Below are 25,430 nucleotides of genomic sequence, written 5' to 3'. Positions count from 1 at the left end.
TTCAGGTGTAATGAATTTTGTATAGGATATTTAAAGGACTGGCTGAAGCTATCTCAAAGTCATTAGTTTTTCTGGGAACTTGTGGAGAGGGAATGAAGAACTAGATAACTAGAACAACACAATATTGTGCTTTTATTTAAGCAAAGGGGGGAATTGAGGAGTTATTGAAAAAGTTAAATTAACTTAAATCCTTAGAAAAAAACCTGTAAGAAGTAAAGCATCTGGAAATCAATATTTATGTATACACTATGTGAAATGAACCTTATTTTCTTTTCTGGCTGTGTAATGGGCCTTGTGGATAGTGGGATTTAGTAGATGATAAGTACCTTGACTTTAGTAAGATTTTGACACTATTCTACCTGATACACTCATAAGAGATTATAGCGAAGATAGAGAATATTTTGGATTCTAAGTGCAGTGGCTTATGATCAAACCAAAAGTGTTTATCATGAAATCCTCTCAAGGTCTGACCTTAGTCTGGTTCAGTTCAGTGCAACGCTGTTAGTTTCAGAAGACATTGCAAGTTGCAAGTAACACTTCAATGAGATATTAAGAGTATGAGGTAGTCTTGCAGCTCTGATCAGAACTGATAAGCCTTTATTGAAATGTTGGGACTTCTTCTGAGTGGGACAGAGGAGAAAACTTTTAGGGAAAAAAAAAAAAAAAAAAAAGTAAAGATGAGGAAAGGGGTGAGAAAAAAGTTGTCTTCTGAAGAAAGTTTTAATAATCTAGGATTGTTTACTTTAAAGTAGAAAAGGCTGAGGATGGGTTTAATATTAGCCCTCTGGTACATATAAAGATGTTAAAGAGAACAGAAATAATTTGTCACATCCGTGACGAAGGAGTTGGGTAAGAGAACCAAGAAGTTTCAGGCTTGAATTTAGAAAATCTTTTTAAACAGAAGGACAGTAATGAAATGGGACAAATTGCCTACTGAGGTTGTGGTATATCTTTCATTAGAGATCCTTAGGCCCTTGTCAGAGATGGCATAAGTATGACAAGATGCCACAGAGTTATGGAGAAGAAAACAGATGAATAGAATGGGTGATTTCCTGAGATCTTTTTCTAACATTTTTTTCTGGGTTTACCTTGTTTCAAGTTTTCAGCTATAAGACATAACATCATGATAGCTTCACTCAGCTCCTGCAAAACTCTTCACTTTTACCTCAGGTTTTGAAAGACTTGCTGGGGTTGAGTTGAAAGTTAAGGACAGTTGTATCTACAGAGAAGTGGTACCTGAGTAGCTCAGGGATGAACCAGCACTGGATGCTGCTATGTGTTGTGCACATCTAACAGCCTGCAGCATACAACAGCCACCATTTCTTTTTGCTTGGCATCTGGGAAATGGGAGAAATGGGCCCTGCCAGGCCCTGATGGATCCCAGCCCCCCATCAGTGTCAAGTTTTGTCCCAAGTAAAATTTTACTCTTTAATCTGCTACAGTAACCAATTCCACAACCTATTTCATTCATCTTTCTCGTAACAGTAATTCCATAAAAGCTTCATGTCATGGATTTTTTGCAGGAGTAGAGGTTTCTGGGCCAGGCTTGACCATGGTAATTGGGTCTCTATTTATGCAGTAAAACTACAATGTACACAAGGCAATAGGCTTTTTGTTAAACATGAGGTGAGGTGTGCATAGCCTCAAATAAGTGAGTGTTAGCCTGAGCTGTGGAAGAGTGAAGCCCAATGGGGAATTATCTGTGTGGCACTGTACAATCATTTGTCTCTGCTGAGATGCCAGTACTGCATGAATGGCAGCATGGCCTCACTCCATAGATTTATGAGTTATGAGGACAAGTTCACAAGGTACCAAAATATAGTAGTAACTGGGGTGTTATCAGCCCATACAGTGCAGATGTTGTGCAGGTTGTGCAGATGCAAGAGGACAGTTTTGATTTCAATTCCTCCTAAGTTTTGTATGTAGCACATTGGCCATTTGATCCAAGTTGGAGTGGAGGTGGATACAGCAGTGTCACACAGACCCAAGTTTCTCCTTTTAATAAAAACCCAATCTTTGATTAGGCAACAGTGCTTACTTTTGTACTTCACTTTGAGCAACTGGAGGGTCTCAGGGCCCATTCAGCAAAGTGTTTATGCAAAAGGGATGAAATCTTGCTCTGCTGAAATCAACAGAAGCTTCACTGCAGGCTCCAGTGGTACTGAGGTTTCCCTCAGCTTCAACCCCATTTATCTCAGGGGTGTGTAAATATGTGCTTTAGTGCTCCACTGAATCAAGATGATTTTCTTCTAAAGGGACTACATGTAGAAGCAACTGACTTGCTCCCTGCCCCCAGACCTTAGCCAGCTCAGTGGACTACTGCCCTTTGATCACCTCAGCTACACGGTGACAGAGCAGTGGCCCTTCTGGAGCATAGAAGTCCCATCAGACCTTTTAGCAGGGCTGTATGAGCTCTCTCTAACCTGATTCAGTAAGATCAAGCCTTCCTAGCAAAGACCTATTTAGATGGTGTCAGCTAACGTGACTTATTTGGATTGACAGAAATCAGGGATCAAGTTAGAGGAGCAGCTCCATTGGTAGAGCCTAAAGGAAAGAAACTTACAGCCAACAGTGCTGGGCAAGTTGGAGAGAAGAAAGGACAGTACCTGGTACATCTGGAACCAGAAGAAAACACAGCCGCCCAGGTATCCCTTAACACCTTTGGTAAATTACTATCTTAGCAACTGCAATTGACATTTTTTGAAATATTTCATTTTCAGAAATCTTTGCTAAAACTGAGTGCTATGCAGCTCAAAATTAAAATCTGGCACTGCCATGAGGGAATTGTTAGTATCTCCCTGGGCGTATTGGCTAAACGTATGTGTATACTCTACTGGAACCTTTTAGGAGATTTCTGCTCCATTTGAAAAGCAGTGTGTTAAATATCCAGTGCTGTTCTTTGGTCTTCTGGCAGTATTGAACACATAAATTTCATGGTACATGTCCACAACAGCAGTGCAGTTACATTAGCTAGCAAGAATGTCATAGAAAACAGCCAGGATAATTCTCAGACTTCAAATTCACAACAGAGGGAAAAATGCTTATAACATTCATAAAGTGGATATCTCTTGATTATGTATGATTTTCTTTTTTTTTGGGGGAGGAGGAGGAGAACTCTGGTAACAGACTTTAACCTTTATTGGAACCTGTGTGAGCCACACATGCTTTGGTTGTGATGAAACATTTCCAGGAGAACATAAATAGTTGGGCAAATTTGTGACAGGAGACAGCAATGCTTCTCAACATTTCAGTCCACACCTAACTTCAATTGGTTATGGATGTTCTTCACCTTAAGTATAAATGTGGTTCCTTTGTCTTCTGTGCTCTTGCTCCAGAATAAAAGTTGCTCAGGAAAGACAGGCCTGAATATATTTGACTTCTCTTCAGAAATGAAGTGTTTCACAGGACACGTTATCATTGTTCTATCAAAGCCTGCAGTTACACAAACATTCTTCTTCATATCATTGCTTCTGTAAGCAGTTTCTCCTTCCTCCCCTAAGTTGCACCTTTCTTGAATCTGTTTGCAGGTCCCATGAGTTGATCTGAGTTAAAAGCAACGTTGGAATACAAAAGGGCATTGAGGTTGAGCCAAATGCCCATGAAAGTACAACCTACTCTTAAAAAAGATGCTTGAGAACATAAAAACAGAGTGATTAAAAAGATTTGACAAAACATTCACTCGAAGACAGTTTTCTGTCAAAAAAAAAAAAAAAAAGACATTTCATGAAAATCTATCAATTTTGGCAAAAATTACATGGGAAAGATAAGAAGTAGAGAGAGAGAGAAAAAAAAAGGTTGCATGTGTCCCTATATATCCATGTAACAGAATAAAGATCATCTCATGTATCGCAACTCCCACATGAATGTCCTCAAAACAAAATAATGCCTGATCTGAGTTGAAAAATCTTGATATTTTTCACAAAATAATCCACAATGTTTTTATTAAATCTAAAACTTCCCTAACACGATCAGCCTTAGAAAAGTGATTTTTTTTATTTTAATGGAAGGAGACACAAACATATAAGGTCAACTAGTTATAAAGGGTTGTTCTGTCAGCATACCTTTTCTGTATGATATGTATTGGTATTTGGAGGTTTGCCAGATTTTGTGATTTCATCTTTCTGTTGGACATATTAACCAATGTCTAAATATCAGCTATCTGAAAAAAACATGCACAGACTTGTGCAATATTTGAATGTACCGTAATAACACAGCATCTGATATATCTGAAGATAACTTGGGAAATATTTGTCCTTGAAAGTTCCTTTGACTTAAGGCTGTTTTACTTTCTACTAGACTGAGCTAAAAATATATATCTGGCTGGTTGTTCCTTTTTAGTTGAGGGTCATCAATTAACACCTGTGATAAAAGGAGCTGATAGGTAATGACTGACATGTGGGGACAGCAGCTAAATGAAGTGCATTAAGGTACAATACCTCTTGAGCAGGCATGTAAATATTCATCTGACAATGCCATTAATTTGCAATAGTACTTGTAGCTACAGGTTTTATTGTTGGGGGGGGGGGGTTGAATTATTTAAGAGTTATTAATATTTTATTCATTTTTGTTTCTGTCACTCCCAGGCTTCTTTCCGTTTACATGAACATACTAACTTTCTAGATTAAAAAAAAAAAAAAATAATAATAATAATAATAATAATAATAATAATTAATTATTGTAAAGTTTCTTTCACTACCTGGAGATTATCAGTTTCAGCGTGTCCTTGATATACCTACATAATTAGGAAATGTATTTATTTACTTTATTTTAAATTATGTTAGCAACCCTCAAGAACCTGGATTATCATTTTTCCTTTCCCTGACAATCCTTTTGCCTGCATTCCAAGCCCATTTCTTATCCTTTTTACTCTGTGTTTCTGTCACAATTTTACAGTTAGCCATTTAAAAAATATATAATTAAAGTGCCAAAGCACCTGCTAGCCTCATGCATATGCATAAAATAGAATTATGTCCCCTCCGGGACACTGGTGTTGTGACTCTGGGGAAATGGCTAAGTAACCATGACAACATGTCTCCACCACATCTTATTTCTAGTGATAAAAGCATGATTTACCCTGTTAAACAAACCATATTACAACTTGCCCACAGCAAGTGGTGTCAGCTTTCCAGTAGAGGCAGCAGGACAGGAGGGAGAGCAGCCCAGAACCATCCATCCAAGTCTCTCCCACTTCGACATTGCTTCATGGTTATGTTGATGGTAAGAGGCAGGATGAGATTCAAAGTACAGTATTTCACATTCCCATCTTGATAGGTGAGATGAAACAAGAGCTGGAAATGCTGTATTCATTAGCTGCAGGCACCAGCCCAATCCCCAGCACCACAGTGATGGACGGTGCAGGAGAACCCAAGGGTAAGACGTAAAGATTGGCAGAGCCAACGTGCAATGATTCAGACATTTCAATGAAATAATTTCTGCATCCACTTTCCTGCCAGTTTGCCAAGGCTGCCAATACTTAGTGAATGCCAGGGAAGGTTACCAGAAGTGGTTTTTCAAAGGCTGCTGCCAGAACAAAAAGTTAAATATTTTTTATATAATCTTGCTTACACTACTGATTTTGTATTATCTTATTTAAAGTGATTTTTTTTAAACAAGTGCACTCTTCATTACATATTTTTGATTTACACCTCGCTTAATTAAAGAAGACACCTTGCTATTGCACTTTCCATAATACTTTTACAGGAAAACACTCATTATTGGATCTTTACTACTAGCATAATGGAGCTATATTTGTATTGTAAGCACTTTGGAGAAATATTTAAATCAACCAAACTATTCATTAAAATTTTAAAATATTGCCATGAAAGTGTTTGCATTAACCCTCTTCTCCCCATCACATACTTAAAGAAAAGTATGAAAACTTAATTTGAATTCTTAATCACTTGAGGGCACAATTTGATTAAGAACAATAAACAGAGAGGTGAAGAAATTAAAAATACAAAAGTCTCAGAGAGAAAACAGAACTGGTGCTTAAAGGTCAAGTGCATGCATGTAATTAGTTCTACTTACATGAAGAATTGCAATTAGCTTTATGGATTGTATTTTGAAATTGCCGGGTGTTGTGAATCCTGGGGTTTTCTACAGGCATCAGCTGTTAGGGGCATGTGATTAGATCAAATTCTTAGCTAAGAATGAAGAAAGCTAGATTGTGCTTTTAGTGCAAACAACTGCAAAGGCAAGACAATCTTAGGCTTGCCAAAAAATGACTAGCAAATAATAACCCAGTACTCATCAGATGATTTGGGGACCTGACTTATAATCATTAAGTGCTCAGGACTGGCCCTTTCCCAATTCCAAACATAACCTGTACAATTCAAAATAGAGCAATACTCCATTTAATGTCTATGGTCAGATTATTTTCTCTTCAGAAATACTCAGCTCAGAGAAGGTCAGAGCCCTACAAGTAAGAAATTATTCATGGAAGTACCATTCACAGATTCAGATAATTCCAAATATCTGACTTCTTGAGCATGTCTTTCATCACTCAATATTTTGGACTATTTTCATTAAAATACTAATGTATGCTCAATCATGCACACTTGACATTTGGACCATTCTCATCAGTGACATAGCAATATTGAGGGTGTACCACCTATAGCCACATTACAGCTCTAATGTTTCAGAATCCTTTCATTATTAGAAAATATAACAATGTAGTGGGTGCTCAGTGTACGCGTCTTACCTTATTGGTCTGGGCTGTAACTGTAATAACATATAGAAGACAACCCAGTCCCTCTCGCAGAGTTCAGATTGAAGGCTTTTACTTCACAAACAGCATCCAGGACTCAGAAATATGACCTCAGAAGATTTAATTGAACAGACTGAAAGGAGAAAGCAGTGGTTTCTGAAAGCCATAAAGTTTAATGTTAAAAGGTCTGTTGGTTTTGTAAACTCCAAAACTTTTTGACTTATGCCAACAATGTCATGCTTTCAAACACGTGAACATTCTTGGATTACAAATGCAACACACAGAGGAAACAAGGGGCCACATCTCCAAGTGCTAGGAAATATCTGAGAGCCCTTCCCCCTCCCAGAATAAAAGCCCCCTATAAATTTAACTTCTGCTAAAACTTGGATTTGAGCAACAAAGTTAGTGTTTGGACTTTAGGGCCACTTACAGCGATTTATATGCTGAATGGTATGACACAATAGTAAGCTTTCAGAACTAGTAGTAAATTTTCAAGCATCCCAGTATGTCATGGGTCTGGGCTTCCTGAGCAGCAGGTCGACTGAGAAGCACAGCTCCTGTTCCTTACAGGGTTCTCCACTTACCTCTGGATGCTTATTGAAAAGTCACTGCATATCTACCTTGTTTCTTGTGCTTAATGGCAAACCAGTAGTAGAGGCTACCTAGAGAGTACCCAGATAAGATGTCTGGACTTCTGAGCAAAGCAGATCTGTCAGAGCACTGGTTTTGTTGCTTTAGAGCTGGTCTTTTTGCTCTTTTTATGTGACTGGTGCCACATCAGTCTCCCTACCATCCAGAAATAGGATGGTGGATAGTGCATGAAGGATTGAGCAGAAGACAGAGAAGCAGAAATCCAATTTTGTAACAGTGCCTAAGCCCACAACTTGAGTAGTGGCTTTGGGCAACTAACTTGCAGCAAACTCCTCTAGAGAGTGTCTGGGGCTTTACAGAATGCAGCAGGAAAATAAAAGGGGAAAACACTGCATCTCAGTTTTCCTATCTGTAACATGGGACTAATACTTACCAACCAATCCACCTCGCAAGGGAGATGCAATAATTAATTAGCTAATGTTCGTACAGCACTTTAACTCTGTAAAGTGTAAAATAAATGTTAAGCATTATTGGCACTTAGATTCTACAGTGATTGGTGCCCTACAATTCCCTAAGCCAGCCAGCTAGTTATTGCTGCTCAGAGCAACAGTAGCTTACAATGAATCCTGCATTATCAGCTAGTTTCTAGATGGTTATGTACTGGTGTGGCTGTACATATACCCTCCCACATCTACCCTCCCACATATGCCACCTGCCATGCAGGGGGATTCTGATGTAGAAGTCCAGGATGTGACTATGAAGCATGGAAGGGGGACTGTATAACCACTCTGTAACTTTTTTTTTAACTTTTTTTTTTTTCTCCTCCCTAAAGCAGGTTTTTAGATACTAATCATTACCTGCGGCCCATCCTCTCTCATACGGAATTACTGTTTTATATAATTTTGTCAGGAAACTCATTTATGTTGCTGAAAATATCTAGAATTCCAATAAATTCAATGGTAAAGAAACTAATTGGTGAACCATATAGGGAAGTTTGTGAGAAAAAGAGAGCTTTCTCCATCTGTATTTTTTTGTTTTCAAGTCTTTACTAAATGTTGGGTTTCCTTGAACAAGAAGACAGCAGCTTCTTCAATTATGTCAGAGAGATGAATATATAGGTAATATTGTTTAATATTAACTGCTGTTACATAAATCATAGAATGACAGAATCAAAGAATAGCCTAAGTTGGGAGGGTACCACAAGGATCATTGAGTCCAATTCCTGTCTTCACACAGGACCACCCAAAAATCAGACTACATGTCTGAGAGCATTGTCCAAATGCTCCTTGAACTCTGGCAGGCTCAGTGCCACGACCACTGCCCTGGGCAGCCTGTCCCAGTGCCCGACCACCCTCTGGGTGCAGAACCTTTCCCTAACCCCCAGCCTGACCCTCCCCTGTCCCAGCTCCATGCCGTTCCCTCGGGTCCTGTCGCTGTCCCCAGAGAGCAGAGCTCAGCGCCTGCCCCTCCGCTCCCCTTGTGAGGGAGCTGCAGGCTGCCATGAGGCCTCCCCTCAGCCTGCTCTGTTCTGGGCTGAACAAACCAAGGGACCTCAGCTGCTCCTCGTATGTCTTGCCCTCCAGACCCTTCACCATCTTTGTAGCCCTCCTTTGGACCCTCATTAATTGTTTTATTTCCTTCTTATATTGTAGTGCCCAAAACTGCACACAGTACTCAAGGTGAGGCCAATTTCATGAATTTCCATCCATTATGTTTTTTATGGGGTTCCTTATGCTAAAGTGTTACACAAAGATAATGGAAAGAGCTTGCAGCTCAGTAGCCCAAGAAAGAGCTGTGGCTTTGCACTCTCAGACATAGCTAGAGAGGTCTGTCTTGAAGCTTCTATACTTATACTATATACAACTGTAGGATTTTATTTCAAGTGAGATTCAACCTATTCCTCTGGATTGAACATTCCTACTATGCATGTGTTTCAAAAACATTCAAAATACCAGTAAATCATTTGTATCTTTATGATTTCATCTGTATTTTGAGTGCATCTAACACAAACTAAGAGGAGAATTTCTTATATAGTATCTTCTCCAAGAAATCTTATTCATGTGCACCAAACCACTCTGTGAACCACAGCAATACACTCTAAAAAGGGACAACTGGAAATTCGTGTAAAAATCTGTTTACTGCTTTGAATCAAAACACTTGTGTAGAGACAAACTCAGCTCATCTGACATTCCCCGGACTTTGTAGGAAGCAATCTGGACAATATGCAACCAACTAACTGGACCACCAACACAGAGTTTAAAAGTATATCCTAGTAGCTTTGTTAGCCATAAGCTACTGGACTAGGCAGACAGTCACTCTGAGATAGGACGTTCTTATACACTATTCTGATACCTCCAGCAGCATAAAGAGTATTCAAATAATAAAATGTATCTACACATTGAAGACAATTCCAGCAATCTACTTCTTTACTACTGAGTATTGTACACAATGTTAGCTAGTACTGTCCATGGGAACTGTGATTGACATCAGCAAGAACTGGATAAACCTGGGTGGAAAAATGGAGCCCTAAATTTGACAGTGTCCTCTGAATCATATTTCATATTGAGAATCCACCATAAGAAATACTTTAAATTTCATAAAATCTGATCATGATGAAAAGCAGCTGAATTATGTATTATTAATGTATACTAATTCATCTTGTTAGTTTAATTAGTGAACTAGATAAGATTGTGTGGTTTTGTAATCAAATCCATGAAAGCAAGCAAGAGTACTTTGTGTAAGGCTAGATGGTTATCATAGGCACTGTATCGTTCACCTTTGAAGTTTCTGAGAGTGAATGACTTAATTTATTTTTTTTCCATTTAGTACTCAACCATTGTACAGCATCTAGAGCAATGCAAAACATAAATATAAAATGTTTTTATGTCAGGGCAAAAATCAATCACAGTGATTTTTTGCTTTATTTCAGATGAGAAGATACATGAACACAGTCCTTGAAAAACTTTCTGAGCTTTAAGGCATGTCCTAAGCAATTTCTTTTCTTGGTTTGCCCCTGCCCATGCAGAGGATGTTTATAAGCCAATACCATCACTTTGTAAAACCCTTCCCCTCATCAAAATCTATGATACTGATCTTTGCAAGTTTCTCTCAACAATGTAAACCCTGTCAGTACATCTCTATTGCAATTTTCTTGAACTTTGCGATTAATAACCATTTATGAACTTTCAAGGTCAGAAAAAGCCAGGCAAGTTATACACAGATTTTTTACTTTGTTCTTTTTTGTAAATTGATGTATGAGTATCTGAAGTATTTCTTGGAAGGTAAACAAGCTAACTTTGTCACACAGTCCAGGGTGTTTTAAAACAAATCTAGTTTTTGTTTTATTCCTACTCAGAAAAAGCGTTTGTTTTCCCTCTCTGGAAAGCAATGTATGATAAGGAAGAAACTGATTACATCTTTTTAGACAATATGGTACAAGTTTTAAATGTTGGGGTTTTATACATGGGAGATACACAGAGTTTCTTCACTAAAGATAAAAACTTAGCAGTGACAAGTCTGCAAAAACTATAACAGGAAAGTAACAGGTGCCTGAATACAGAAGAAGACAATGTTGCTGGAGGGCAATACTAGAAAAATAACAATCTAGAAATGAGAAATACATTTTCAATTATGATTAATTACATAATGAGAAAGATTGTCAATTAAATAAGGAAACTTGAATTATAGGGACTGATAATGTCCAGTAAAGGCTGCAATGTTCCTTTAACACTAACCACCTCAATTATTGGTTCTTGTTTTTCATGTGTCTTGCAACGTGGTAATTTCTGAAAGTCATCCATGCCAAGGCCAAGTGATTACAGTAAGGTCTCAGTTTTCATTAAAAAGAAAGATTTAATTTACAGTTACAGAGGAAGCCTTGAGGTGCACACCATGCATTTTCTAAGTTTTACATTAAATACATGCGAGGATCAGGTTTTTATTATGATTATTATTGTGTTATTTACATATTTCAAGATTTAAAGACTCGTTGCATCACTAGAGAGAGGACTCTGATGGTTTCTGAACACTCAATGTGGACAACTGCCATTTTACACTGAAAACAAAAATATAGCTACCCGAGCCTCTTAGAATATCCTGTTTTTGTCAATCTTCTTCGCAGTTCTCTGGCATATACAGCATCTACTGGCAGGACTAAACTACCTCTCACATCTTACTGTGGTGCTTGTCTAGGAAAAAAAAAAAAAAAACATTCATTTTTTTACGACAATGACCTGGTTGTGAACACAAGCTAAAGTATTTCTGTATTTAGTATGGTGTGAATTTGACACAAATTCCTGTCCTTTATGTCATGTACAGTGACTGCTGTGCTGTGGGCAGGGTCTTGGACCTGGAAGCAGGATACTTGGTAAGTACCAACAGAGTGATCCTGGGCAAATTTATTTATCTCTCTGCATGTTTTGTTTCTTTCTCAAAGCTGTGGGCTTGTCGGGGCAGGACCTTATGCTGAGTGTGGCATTGTTCCTTGCTTCCTGCAAAGGATCTCTGATCTTCCTCAAATATTTAAGTCAAGCCAGTAATGTGTATAATAAATATTAACAGGAACATATTCTCTTCTCTCATCCATTTATGGCCCCCTTTACAATTTAATTATCAACGCCAAATGTTTAAAGTCATTAGAGACTTTTATTACTAATTTATGTCTGTAAATCAAAACTGGGCAATTTTAGAGTCTATTATCTCTAAATGAAAGTAAGTACTCAGCATAGTCTACCTTAAAAATGACAGTATCTCAACGGCTTCTTCCACTGCAGAGCTGCCCTACTCTAACTACAAACACTAAAAACACACCAAAACCAAACCAAACAAACAAATAAACAAACAAAGAAAAATAATTATTACATCATTTATTCTTACTTAACCATATCAAGAAAGCTGCCAGATTACACAGCCAGGGAAGAAACAGGGAGATCTGTTAATGTGACTTTGACTCGGTCCTAGAGAGTGCTTGGTATGGCACTGGGGCTGTGTGCTCCACCCCAGTTCCTGAATGTCCTTGCAGTGTGTGCACATGGTCTGGTGGCATGGATGGGGGCTTGAGTCCATGTGTCATCTGCTCCTCACGCTCCTGCTGCACCCATTTCCAACACTGTAATAAGAGCACAGATATTATGGGGAATGACATGAGAGATCACAACAATTCAGCATTCTTGTCAAAAGATCAAGGAAATGAAATCCTGACCTGGCTACAAGAGGCAAACCTCTTGCTGAAACATCACCTCAAACAGGCATTTCCAACTTGTGGAGCTCAGCACATTATGTGCTTGAGCAGCTCCTGGAACAGCAAAATGCTCTGCAAGGTCTCATAGACCACTGTCTATAAAAAGGAGATATTCTCTTGCCCTTTGTGTGGTGACATCTTGACAACTGCTCTGGCAGCTACCCTTGAGACACTGATGCTGACCAGCCATGGCAGCCATAAGGGCCAAATATTGAAGATCTGACTGATTTGTACATTCTTAACACAAGCAAGCCCTCCATGAATTAAACTGAAGTTTTGTTTGCAGAAAATGGGGAAAGGGATTCTTTGCTCTCCAAGTCAAACAATGAAAACAAATTTGAAGAGAAGGAAATTGTATCATTCTAATATTACTTACTGAAGATGTAGGCTAGCTCAGGAACAAATAAAAGCTTCCCCCAAACAGTTATTTTATATTTATAGTATACTTTTCATTCTAGAGAATGAGAGCACAATAACCTAATAAAGAAACCCTGCAAACAGTAATATCTTTTTTTCCCAAAACTAAAGGAAGCCGTCACATGTACCCACCAATTAATAATTACAGCAACAGAGAATGATTTAGGACTAGAGGATTTTTTTCATTTATTTTTTTTTTTTTGGGGGGGTGGGGAGGGGGTGAGGAGCACTGTAGGGTGATTTTAGGGTCAAGGAAAATGTAATTTCCCCCACTGGAACTTGGCCAGGACACATCTCTTACCGTTTGCTTGTGCTGCACCAAGTAAAGAAGAAAAACAAAGATGAAACTGATTAAATTCTTTGCAATAACTGGTATTATAATACAATAAATCACTTCATAACAGACAGAGCTGTGTTTTGTTTGCACCACATCACTTCTTATTTTCCACCTACAATCTGAGCACCTTAAGACATCTCCTTTTTCTTGCAGAGTTTGTCCATGATTAGAATCCTAGTGACCTAGCAGGCTTTGTATAGAAGAATGATTCCATCTGATACCAATATTTCATAGATATTGAAAACATAGATCATTTATTTTGATGACTTTGCAGAGATTCCATTGTAGGGACCTAGCAGATAATAAACAATAATTCCTTTATGTTAGTTACAAAAGATGTTTCACAGTTGAACATACATCAAAGTCAGTTGCTGAGGGCATTCTATATAATATGCTAAATCTTTAACAGATGGGCTATAGAAGAAGCTGAATAAGTCCTTGATTAGTGTTGTGCCTCTATTGCTCTACAAAACTTCCAGATGCCATCATGTTGTTAATAATCTGGGGATCTCTCTTCACCATATTGGACCCACTTGTCAGCTCTGCCCAATTAGCAAGGATAGCTCCAAGGTAGGAGCACAATTCCTAGGGCAGTGGTTTTCAACATTTTTCAATTTGTGGACCCTTAAGGATTTGTCACTGGAGACATGGATCTCTGCACAGCAAATGAGAATCTACTGGCAGTGGGCATGCTGTTTTTGCTTACCTTTCATGGTCCCCATAGTCATAGTGTTGGGACCCACAGGAGTCTGCAAGCACACCAGATGGAAAAAGACTGTCTTAGGATAATGTGTTTCTCATAAAGAGGTTTATGTTTTTCTTGGGTCTTGGTAGCTGAAACTTGTGGTTTTCTGCCACATATGAGCAGTCACCAGTCCTAAAAAATCAAATCCTGTGAATAGAGCAAAGCAAGCCCTCTCAAAATGTTTGGGAATAACACATTCAAGTAATAATTTGTGCTTTTTTTCTTTTCGCTTGACCACAGGAAATGTATAGCTTCATTTAATATTTTGAAAACATCTTCAGAGCATTCATGAATTTGAAGTGGAATAAATACAAGTACCTCAGCAGAACTGCCATTTAAATCAAATTAACTTTACTAATTAGGGGAAAAAAAAGAAGGCATCTCAGTATCAGGCATAATTTGTGCTTATAGAACTTCACACTTCAGGTGATATACTCTGCCTGAGAGATAGCTAAGAGAGCAATGTACCCATCAAAATGGGAAATCAACCATGGCTACTAAATTTTTCAATTCGCAAAGATTAAGAAAAAAATCTGATTTGCCTAGAGGAATTTTAAGTCTTTAGAAGAAACCAAAGTCATTATATTCAAATGAGTGAGTATATAGTTAGCCATTGATATCAAAATGATTTCTTGTTGGGTAGCTGGAAATAATGGATGGAAATGTGCTTGTCATAACACAGTACCTGAGCATGCACGTTTATTTCACATTTGGCTAGACTCTCAGGTTTCTTATTTTTTGACAGCTGAGACCACACAGTGGCTTATCCAATGACAGGAGCAAACTTCCAAGCATCAGATCATGTGGGACGAACCACACTGCTCAAACACAACCAGAGGCCCCTGCCACCTGGCTGTGTCGCAGGTACCTCCGCATCTGCAGGGGGCTTTCCAGCTCTCCTCTCACCCAGAGGCATCACGTGCAAAGTGCAATCAGTTGGCACCTCACAGCAACCTGCCAAAGCATTGCATTGGGTCACAGAGGCAGAGATAGGCTGTTGGTATTGCGTGTATACAAGAGATATAGGAGTAGGTAGAGGAAAGCATGAGCATGTGTGTGTCTTGCTTTCAGTACTTGGGACTTTATGGGTTTTATGGCTGTGTGATAGCATAATGATGCTGTAAATCATGCATAAAGGGCCTCTAGGGAATTTACCTTATGTAAGGGATTTTGCAGGCAGGGTAGAGACATTTCCACCACTCTCTGGCATATGAAACAAGAGAAAACAGAAGAAGCATAGCTGGTAAGCCATGGCCTGTGGCTGTCATTGTTCAAATGACTTCCCGAGATAAAAATTTACCAAGAAACTCCAGTAGCCTGAGAATATGGTGCAAAGGCAGCTTAAAGTCATCATTAGCTTCCCTCTCATTCTGCCCTCAGTTGCTGTACTGAGTCCAGGAAAGGAGAATTAAGGAATCTCTTCCTCCATAAGTGTGAGCTGATAATGATTTGTCCACGAGGTTAAACAGCACAGAAAATAGTGGCCAATATTGGATGGTTGTACCTTAAAAGTGCAAAGGCCATTTGTACATTCTGGTTTGCATGGAGGGGGTTACAGCACCATCAATAACTGATTCATAAACTGGGCCTACTTATTCCCAAATGCTACAATAATTAAATACATAGTGAGGCAGAACTCTGGATACTCAAAATACTTTTTTTAGCTTGCAGTTGTTTCGCTCTGAAATGCAGCTGATTTTTATTTTTAATTCTGATGTTATGCCCCTATATTGCCCAAAATCAAATTGTGACCTTAGATATTAATATATCATGCTAATAAAATTTATTTTTTTTTTTTTAACAGACGTGACACTTGAGCTTGGCACGGAATTTCAGCTAACGATGCCTTTTTGAGGGAGGGCAAAAGAGCCAAGAGGTGGTTACTTACCCAGCCATCCATCATTTTGATAGTGAGACCTGGCCTAAGTCTTTCTTCTTCAAGACATTAATTTTCCACCTTCTCTTCCTTGCTTGGAGCAGGACTGATCCTGCTCTTGTGGAAGTCAATGGCAAAAATCCCACTAATTTCAGTGGATTAGTTCCAGTATCTCAATTTACATGCGATTAACAGTAATTTTGTCTACTCAGTGCCTAAAAAATTCATAATCAAATTTACAATAAGCTGTGCCCTGATTTTGTAGGGATCCCAGCTTATTTTATAGGCTTCTAATTTCAACATTTATCACTTTTGGTTCTAGCCCAATACGCAATCATCTGACCACGGAATGCATTCTTAAAAGCTTCCCACAAAGTTGCTGGATTTGTAGCTGATGGAATGTTAATTTGCAGAATTTCTTTAATACTGAAGTGCAAGCTGAATTGCTCTGCTCAAAAGACAGACATTCATCCTCCGAACATTTACCATATTGAAAGCCTTTTTGTACTTTATCTGCATTAGCTGAGGTGAACGCAGAGCAATTCACAGCGATGGGATGAGTTCTAGGAACAGGGGGGGCAGGTGTGGAGTCCGGGTTCAAAGGACATGGAGTTGTCCTTGCAAAGAACAAGCATGCTTAAAATGTGAGGAGATCTCTGCGGGTTAATCTACAACCACCCATGAGCTGTCTGTGTGGAATGGCCACGCCGCCACTTTGAGCCAGCCTAGGCCAAGCAGTCCGTCGGCCATGTTATGGTTGTCACCTACCCCACTGTCAGATAGGGGATGCTCTCCTTGGGAGGGTCCCGTTTGCAGCTGAAGTAGACCCTGAAAATGATCCACAAGAAGCCATATAGATCAGGCTTGATCTTGCAAGGTGCTCAGCATACCTGGGTGCTGCTGTGAGCCACTTCCTTGCTGAACCTGCCAGTAGTGGAGGATTAACAGCACTTCAAAGGATAAAATCACAAGGGGGTGATTTATAAAATATGTGACTGACTCTGTTACTCATTAAAATGAAGGACTAATTGCTGTGGTTCTACTCCAGTCAGGTAGTGCCTGAACAGGTGTTGCATGTGCTTCCCCAGAGAGCTCAGGCATTGCACCTGCAAAAGGACTGCCATCCCAGTCTTGCATCCCTCTGGATTTATTCAGTGGGAACGATCACTAACAAGTGTTCAGCATCCTTTAGGGTAGGGCTCTTCGGAGAGGTTTGTCTTTTAAGAAACAGCCAACTTCCATCATGCTATGACAGTCTGCTTTGTTTTATTGCTCCATACATGATTTAGACATAAGTTTCCACAAGTGAAAGGCCATTGTGTAAGGATCAGTGTTGAGCTATTTCGTTAAAGGCCTATCATGTTAACACCTCCACTTCAAGCTAGGAATTTTGGCTTTTCCAAGCCTGCCTTCTTCCTTCTTCCCAATCACTATTCTCTGCCAGCAGCCCTCTGAGCTACTGTTCCCAAGATGCACCATGGAAACAGCGAGAAACTTTCCAAATGGCATTTTTTTGCATATGCTTGCCTGGCTAAATACATTATTTGATACTTATTCTTTAATTTATGGTCGTGAAAAAAATATACCAAGCCCTGCACAGCCGAGCTCATTGCTGTGACTCTTTCTGATCGCTTTATCAAATGGAACCCTTTCTTTAAGCTGTTAGCTAAATGTCGCGTGAAGTTCTGAGAACAAATTGTGCTGCTTTGGGACATTAACTTCACATTAATTTGGCTAATCACTTCTACTTGATAGAAGTTTGTTTGAAAAACAGGATACTTGGGCTGCAGTGAAACCTGTGCAGAGTCACTTAATAACAGCCATCATCTCTGGTAGTGGGCAGTGAAATCTCAGGATGGGCAAGTGTGGAGTTAAGGACGAAAACACCCAGGGAGCGTGTTTTTCTGGGTGGTTATGTGTAACAGAATGGAGATAGAGATCAGAAGGAATTAAGAAGAAAAAAAATAGATTCAACAGAAAGAAATTAAAGCTTCAGTTAGGCTTAACCCTCACTTGCCTGTTTTATTCTGCCCATAGACAAAAAATGTGTGGTATTGCCAAATTTTATCATCAGCTCCAGAACATTTGTCTGATTTCTTGCAGCCCCAGCTCCTGAAGTCAGAATACTCATGTGAGGCTGCTCCCTTATTCCCTGCCTTCCTCCTCTCCAGCAAAGTCTAACACTTGCAGGAAATGCCTTAGAGACTCTGAGTCCTGGTGGCTCCAGAACCAGAAGGCATAACGTACATGATATTTTTCATATCCTGTGATTTTAATGCCAATTGATGATTAATAAGTGCCTGATGCATGATTTCTGAACACCAAGGTTTGTCAGTGCTGAGTGTGGCTTTACCCTTCACCCAAGAGGCAGCTGAGCAGGGGCACCAGCAGCTGGGAAGATTTGTGTATGCAACCAGGCACCTTCCGTGCATCTTACCTGGAAGGGTATAATGACAGTAAAGACTATCAGTGGGAGAGAACTATGAGCATGAACAAGGAGAAATCTGCCTGCAGAAGAAGGGAATGGATCTCCAGAAAGTGTGAGAATGGCAGGCAACACCACCTTGCTCTACTCCCCTGGTAAAGGGTGGGCAGCATAAACAGGAAGGGAAACGCCAGCAAGGTTTCTTCTGAGGTGAAGGCATCTGCCTCGCTAAACCATATTTCCTAGTAGGAAAGATGCTATGTGGCATGGTGGATGTACCCCAGCCAAGAACAATGAAAGGCTCTGGACAAAGCCAATTAAGTAAATGATCTCCTCAAGAGCACCACTAACTGGGACAGCCTGAAAACGAAAACAGACAGCCACAGGGAAAAAGAAAATCAAGGGACTATGACTGACTCCTTCCTCCTAGTAAAAGGCAGCCAAGACAGTCCAGCAGGCTGAAGCCAAAAGAATCCTCTTCCCTACCCTTCCTCCAGGCATGAGGAGCAGCCGGGGCACCCAGTGCTCTTCTCCATGGTGGCAGGCAGGAGGTAATCCAGGGAGGAGCTGCATCCTTCCTGCAGCAGATGTTAGATAAAACTGTAGAGACTGAACTCCAAGGCAAGTGAGCCATGTTCAAAACATTTTTAGAAGTGTGGGGCAATAGAGAAATGCAGCTTCAACTTGTTTTATTCTTACTGATGGCACTTTCAAAGTCTGCGATGTGTTGTTGACGGAAGGAAGACACAGGCACTCAATATGAGTGAACAATGAACTTCAACTTTAATGGATAGCTCAGTCGCCTTTTATCTAGTTCGAACATAATCAACTCATACATATTGCAAAAACTAAGCTCAGGATTGGCTAACATTTCCCGCTCTTTTCAGGTAGTTCCTCCTTCTTTTAGCCACCATCCCGCCTTAGGGACTTTCCCCATCGCTCAAGGGCATCGTGTCCTTGAGCCTGATTGGCTCTCAGCCAGCTGTGTACGTGCCAGACTCATGTGAGTTGAGTACGGTACTTTACTAGCCCATTGCCTCCTAACTGCCCAACATCCACGTGTCCTATTTCACTTAACCATTCCTCCACAATTCCCCCGTTTTTATTTTGCGCTACAAATACCTTCTCTGTGAGTTGCTGTAGTTTCTTAGTTAGGCAGTTAAAGATTATACGTGCAGCAACTATAATCAATATAATTATAAGTAGAAAGCGAAGTCCCTCTTTAACTAAGAAAACCCATCCACCCATGTTCCCAAAAACAGATTTAAGCCAACCTTCAAACCAACTATCTTGTAAGCGCTAGTGACTGTTCTCCAAGGCTTCAATAAATTTTTTAGCAGACTTAATATCATTAATAACATCATCAAATAATTTATCTCCAAATTTACGCCACTCTGTTTGTTCAAAAAACTGTATCAGGATTTGTAAAACAACCCTGCGCTACTGCATATGCTAATAACCCTGGCAAATCTTTTTCTACAATCTATATCTAAAATACTCCGCTTTTCTAAAAAGCATCTGAGCAAATTATACGCCGCTTGTCTTTCATACCTTTATATATACAGTTGCAGCCTTTGCAAAGACCTCGGTGGCGCTTTCCTGGCGGGACCCTTTATAGGCTCATCCCGGGTGCGGGGACTCCCTCCCACCTTCCGAGCTGTGGGTGCGGGGACTCCTGTCCCTTTCACCTTTCCGACGCGGGTGCGGGGATTCTTGTCCCTTCCACCTCCTGGGCTGCGTTGCAGGACCGGTTACTCCCTTATTCCATCCAACCGTGGCTCGCAGATTCAACTCCAGCGGAGTCCCTGTTCCCGTTCAGATCGGTCCCTGTTCGGGCGCCAATTTGTTGTCGACGGAAGGAAGACACAGACGCTCAATATGAGTGAACAGTGAACTTCAACTTTAATGGATAGCTCAGTCGCCTTTTATCTAGTTCGAACATAATCAACTCATACATATTGCAAAAACTAAGCTCAGGATTGGCTAACATTTCCCGCTCTTTTCAGGTAGTTCCTCCTTCTTTTAGCCACCATCCCGCCTTAGGGACTTTCCCCATCGCTCAAGGGCATCGTGTCCTTGAGCCTGATTGGCTCTCAGCCAGCTGTGTACGTGCCAGACTCATGTGAGTTGAGTACGGTACTTTACTAGCCCATTGCCTCTTAACTGCCCAACATCCACGTGTCCTATTTCACTTAACCATTCCTCCACAGCGGTGAAGATCTTCAACCACCATGCCAGGTGTTTGGCACTTTTGGTCTCCAGAAACCTCCTTTGCCCACCCTCACATGCTTTGCCTCAAAAACCTCTACTTGTGGTTGTTTTGGGTTTGTCCTGACCCAGCAGTCACAAACCACAGAGAAAAAAGGCAGATATCTGGTACCAAGTTTGGAGCGAGCCAGGACAGGCCACTGCTTGAAGCAGGAGCTGGCATCCAGAGCACATGCAAGACTAGTCAGCATCTATGGAGTGCCATCGAGCATCTACGGAGTGTCATCCAGCATCTTTTAGAAGTGCCAGGGCTAGGCTCAGGCATGTGATTAGCATATGCTAATGGCTCATTATAATATGTAAATGACACACTAGGTCAGAACTGCATGCCCATTCAAACTAATGAACTGTGCACTTTTTTTTTTTCAAGTGGCACTAGTAATTGGGTGCATCATTTTTCTGTCGCTGCTAGGCAGAGAATAAGGAAGCCATCTGTAATGACAGGCCGATGTGTGTAGCAATCCCGTTGAGAAGTAAAGGAAAGGACTGCTAATTTCCAAGTGTCCAGCAGGGAACCAGTATACATGCCTCCAGTCACCACCGTCACGATTCTTAGTATCTGAGCATGTAATTATATGGTCATATTTTTAGAAGGGATCAGCATTTAAGATAACAGTTGAAAACTCCTAGCCAGAGCAGCATGCAGAGATCTGCCTGAGCACCCACTGCCTGAAATGCAGAACACCTGGGTTTCAAAAATGCAGCTGCATGTGACCTTGCCACAATGAAGAAAATATTAATACCTCATTTGTGGGGTCTGCTCTTCCTTTTTAAAGACAAATTCTCCTATAGAGTTACACCACTCTCTTGAAGAAGACTAGCACCTAGCTTCGTATCATCCACTAAAAACGGATAGACTATGAAGACTGACTAAAACTGATTTATTTCAGCCCTCACAATCGGATTATTTGCTTATTCTCTCTGCTAATTAAAATCCTTGCTTGGAACCTGTAACAAAAATTAATTAATAATCAAAGAATGATTCAAATACCTTTTAAAAAAAATAAAAAATTGGATACATATTACAAAGGGATATGATTACTCTTTTATCCCAATTTTAGATATGAAAACAAAGGATGGAAACAATTTGTGCTAAATGTCACATTGTAGACAGTCACCAGAGCTCAGAACAGAATTGAAATTGCCTGGGTCTCTATCTCTCCAGCAGATTTTACCCACAATAGAGCTAGAAGTATGGTACAGCAACGTGCTTGGACTCCAAAGCTGCCTCTGTACAAAGCAGATCTTTACACAATTCAGGTTCTGTGCGGTATCAATGTAGGATATCCCAGTCTCAAGCCCAAAGAGGTAACTCACCACTACATTGCACCGTGCCACATTGACTTGCTTATTCAGGCTTTTGATAGCTTACAAATCTCTGCAGCAGGTTCTGTTTTCTGTTGTAGGCATACCTCATCCTTATTAAAGCATCCAACCCTATAGTGTTGTCACTCTGCTCTGTGATGCAGTGATTTTCAGATTCTTCTAGTTTGTTATCTCTCTTGTGCAAATTACCTATTTACATAAAATCATTTGTGTCCAGTCTTTGTTCTTTTCCATTTTTCCTATGCTGGGGTGGCATTGTGGGTCACATTAGCCACCCCACTAGCCACACTATAATGCTTTCTCTATTAAAACCAATTCAGAAATCTCATTTAAAATGTCTATTAATCCTAATTCATCCACTCACATTGTTATTCTGACAGTGAAAGTATTTCCCTTCTGGCACTTTTATAAAGCGCAAGTAAGATACCAGCTGTGAGCTTCAGTGCTCATAAGGAGCCCTAGAACTTAAGAAGTGCTCACCGTCTTCACCAACTTCAGTAGCTTGATTACTTAGAGTCCCCTCATGGGTGGGTAGGTGAAAGAATGAGACATGATGACAAAAAGAAAAAAAAAAAAAAAGACAAAACTGATTTAATGTTTAAAGCCTGGAGTAGCATTCAGGCATTCCCAGACAAACTCTATCAGAGGATGTCCAGCAGGCAGCAATGAATAGAAAGGGCAACAACTTAACCGCTGTGATTTACTAAATGAAAGCAGGGGCATGTATCTGTGAGGAAACCCAGCAAATCTGATAGCAATCTGCAGATGGAAGTGTTAAACTCTTTGCATATGGCTCTTGCTTTTGATGTCAATAGATATATCAAAGAGATCAGGGTATGGCCAGAGACTCTCTGTTCAATATCTCTGGACACAGAGTTCTGGTATTTGTGTTATAAAAAATGTCTCATGTTCCCAAAACCCAAATACATAATTTTTGAATGATATTATGTGTTTGCAGCTGGCAGTGAAGTGTGATATAGTGTTAATGTCTTTCTGCAAATGTTAGATGAATAGCTATCAAAACTCTATTGTCTGTATTGGCATTCATATAGCATAGTCTAAAAACACTTCAATCTCTCTCACTAAACTAGAGGTTTTACTATTTTTCACATCATTTGAATTTTTATTACATCTAAATAATAAAATCCATTATTAGGATCAATCTAAATCCACAGTATTTGCAATTTTAGGATTTTCTCCACAGATTTGGCTCTGCTTTCTAGAATCTAAGCCTTCACTATACAGAAGTGAACTTTCTCTTGCCCTTCTGGTTGCAAAGGTATTTTGGCAACATTTAAATGCTGTACCTCTCCAATATATGGCTTAGTGCTAAGCACAGAAGGATTGAATTCAAACTTGTAAGCCACATTCCATTTATAAAATGGGGTCTAATAAAAAATGCTTGTTTGGCTGCAGATAAGGTAGTCATGCTAGCAATTATGTTTGAAACTCTTTAGAACATTTGTAGGGCTTATTTAAGAGAAAATGAATAGGAAATGAATGTGATAGATGCATTATTTTCCAGTTGCAATGAGTTTGAATAATATGTGATAATGTATATAAAAATAATTGCCACTCTTAATCACAGGTTTTGCTTCAGCAATGTCTGCTTAAATGACCCTAAGTCGTAGAGTGCTTTTTAGTGTCTCTTCCCATTTCTTAAAAATTGAATTGCTCTTGCTAAATGAGTGGTGGCTGTCTCTATTCCCTCCCCACAGACCACAGAGGATGAGAAAGGAAATATTATCTTGTTTCTATTTCAGAGCCATCAGCTAGCTTTAGAAATCTTTTTTACTATCTACCTAAGAGATGCCCTTTTCAGAGAGGCTGTGCTGCACCTGTCTGGGTGTAAGACCCAGGTTGATGTATGACAAACCTTTAAATTTTGTCCTACTCACACAATTCAAGAACAGCTTGGGAGATGCAAGGGAACGTTCTGCCCCAGGGTGAAAACTACCCTGTCACCTCACCAGCAGGGATCAGAGGGGCAAAATCAATTATCCACAGTGGTGCCAAGTGGAAACCCTTCATGGCCACAAGGCCTTTAAAATTCAGACCCAACTCTTGTATGACTTAAGAAGCTTCCTGTGCGAGCAGAAGCAGCTGGGGAAAAATACATGAGACACAGAAGCTGAGGTTTTGCAGGATCTTCTAAGGAGTGAAGTGGGCTGCAGGGCAGGTGGAAGCTCCCTCTCACTGAAGATGCTACATGACAGAGGCGTCCCCATCTCCACATGAATGCAGCTGAACTAAGTGACTTGGGGCTGGACACCATGCCAGGCAGGGCTCATTCAGCAGGAGAAAGAGGCCAAAAGGACCCATGGACCTCCTGAGAGCCCACACCTGACAAGAACCCTGGAGCCAAAAGGGATGATTTCTCCAAAGATAATACAGCCCAAAGTCATAGACAGCACCGTGCAAAGATATTTAAGCTCATGAGGCTGGATACTGACAGCGTTTCAACCACACCAGTAGCTGAAAAATTTAGCATGTGGCTTACCTGGGTTAAATTTTGCTTTGCTGCAGGACTATAAGCACATTAATCACTGTAATCCAGCATCTTTGTGTAGCCACCATGGTCCTGAGTGGGAAAAAAACTTCCTCCCAAACACCCATCAGTGCTCACCCATCCTTCAAAGTCCCAAGTCCAGTGGCATTCAGGGGCTTTCAAGTTGCCTTACAGTCTTTTGAAAAGCTTTGTCTTGCACTGTCACAAAACCTTGCAGTTTTCACTAAAGTAGGGTAAGTAAAGTTTAAATCAGAATTTGGGTCCTCCATGTGGGCAGAGAGGAAAGCCAGAGGTCTGGTCTCCACGTGCCAGAGCTGCAGGGCTTGCCTTGCAATCAGCTACACTTGGGGCCTTCACAAAGGCAGTCCCAGAAGGTCTGCAGAAAGCCTGGAGGCCTGGCAGACCCTGTTCATCCATAGTGCTGGCTCCATCCCAGACTATTACTCTTGGCAGTAAAGTGTGCTGTGTATTTTAATGGGGAGCTTTATTTGTTGAAAGGATTAAACTTCTGTAAAATATTTGAAAAAATCAAATCTTAATTCAAATAATCAGGATTCAATGGCAGAAATACTGCATATATTCAATGCCATGAACTTCAAAAGGCCTTTTAGGTCAACAAAGACTGCAGACCTGCAGTTTGCTATTTTTACTTGCAGAGGTTTCTAAGGATTGTGAAGTCAGAGTAAGATGCCACAACAAAACAATACAAAGAGAACCACTAACCCACAGAGCTTGCAAGTTGGAGCATCGGCAACATTTAATAACTAAATAGACACGCAAATGGTCAGGGAGACAACTGATCAAAGACAGGAGAGTCCCATAAATCAATAATTACGGAGGTATCAAAGTTCGCAGCAGGCTGCCACTCCCGCCAGTCCAGGCCTGTCATGATTCATTCCAGAGAAGCAGGGTCAATTTTACATGCCATGTTTATCACTGATTTAGCATGACTTACGTATTAAAAGGGTTTTTGTATCATCTGCTGTGGCTG

Source organism: Netta rufina (assembly GCF_964035555.1).
Source record: "Netta rufina genome assembly, chromosome: 2".
NCBI classification, from domain to species: domain Eukaryota; kingdom Metazoa; phylum Chordata; class Aves; order Anseriformes; family Anatidae; genus Netta; species Netta rufina.
This window is presented reverse-complemented; position numbering follows the sequence as displayed.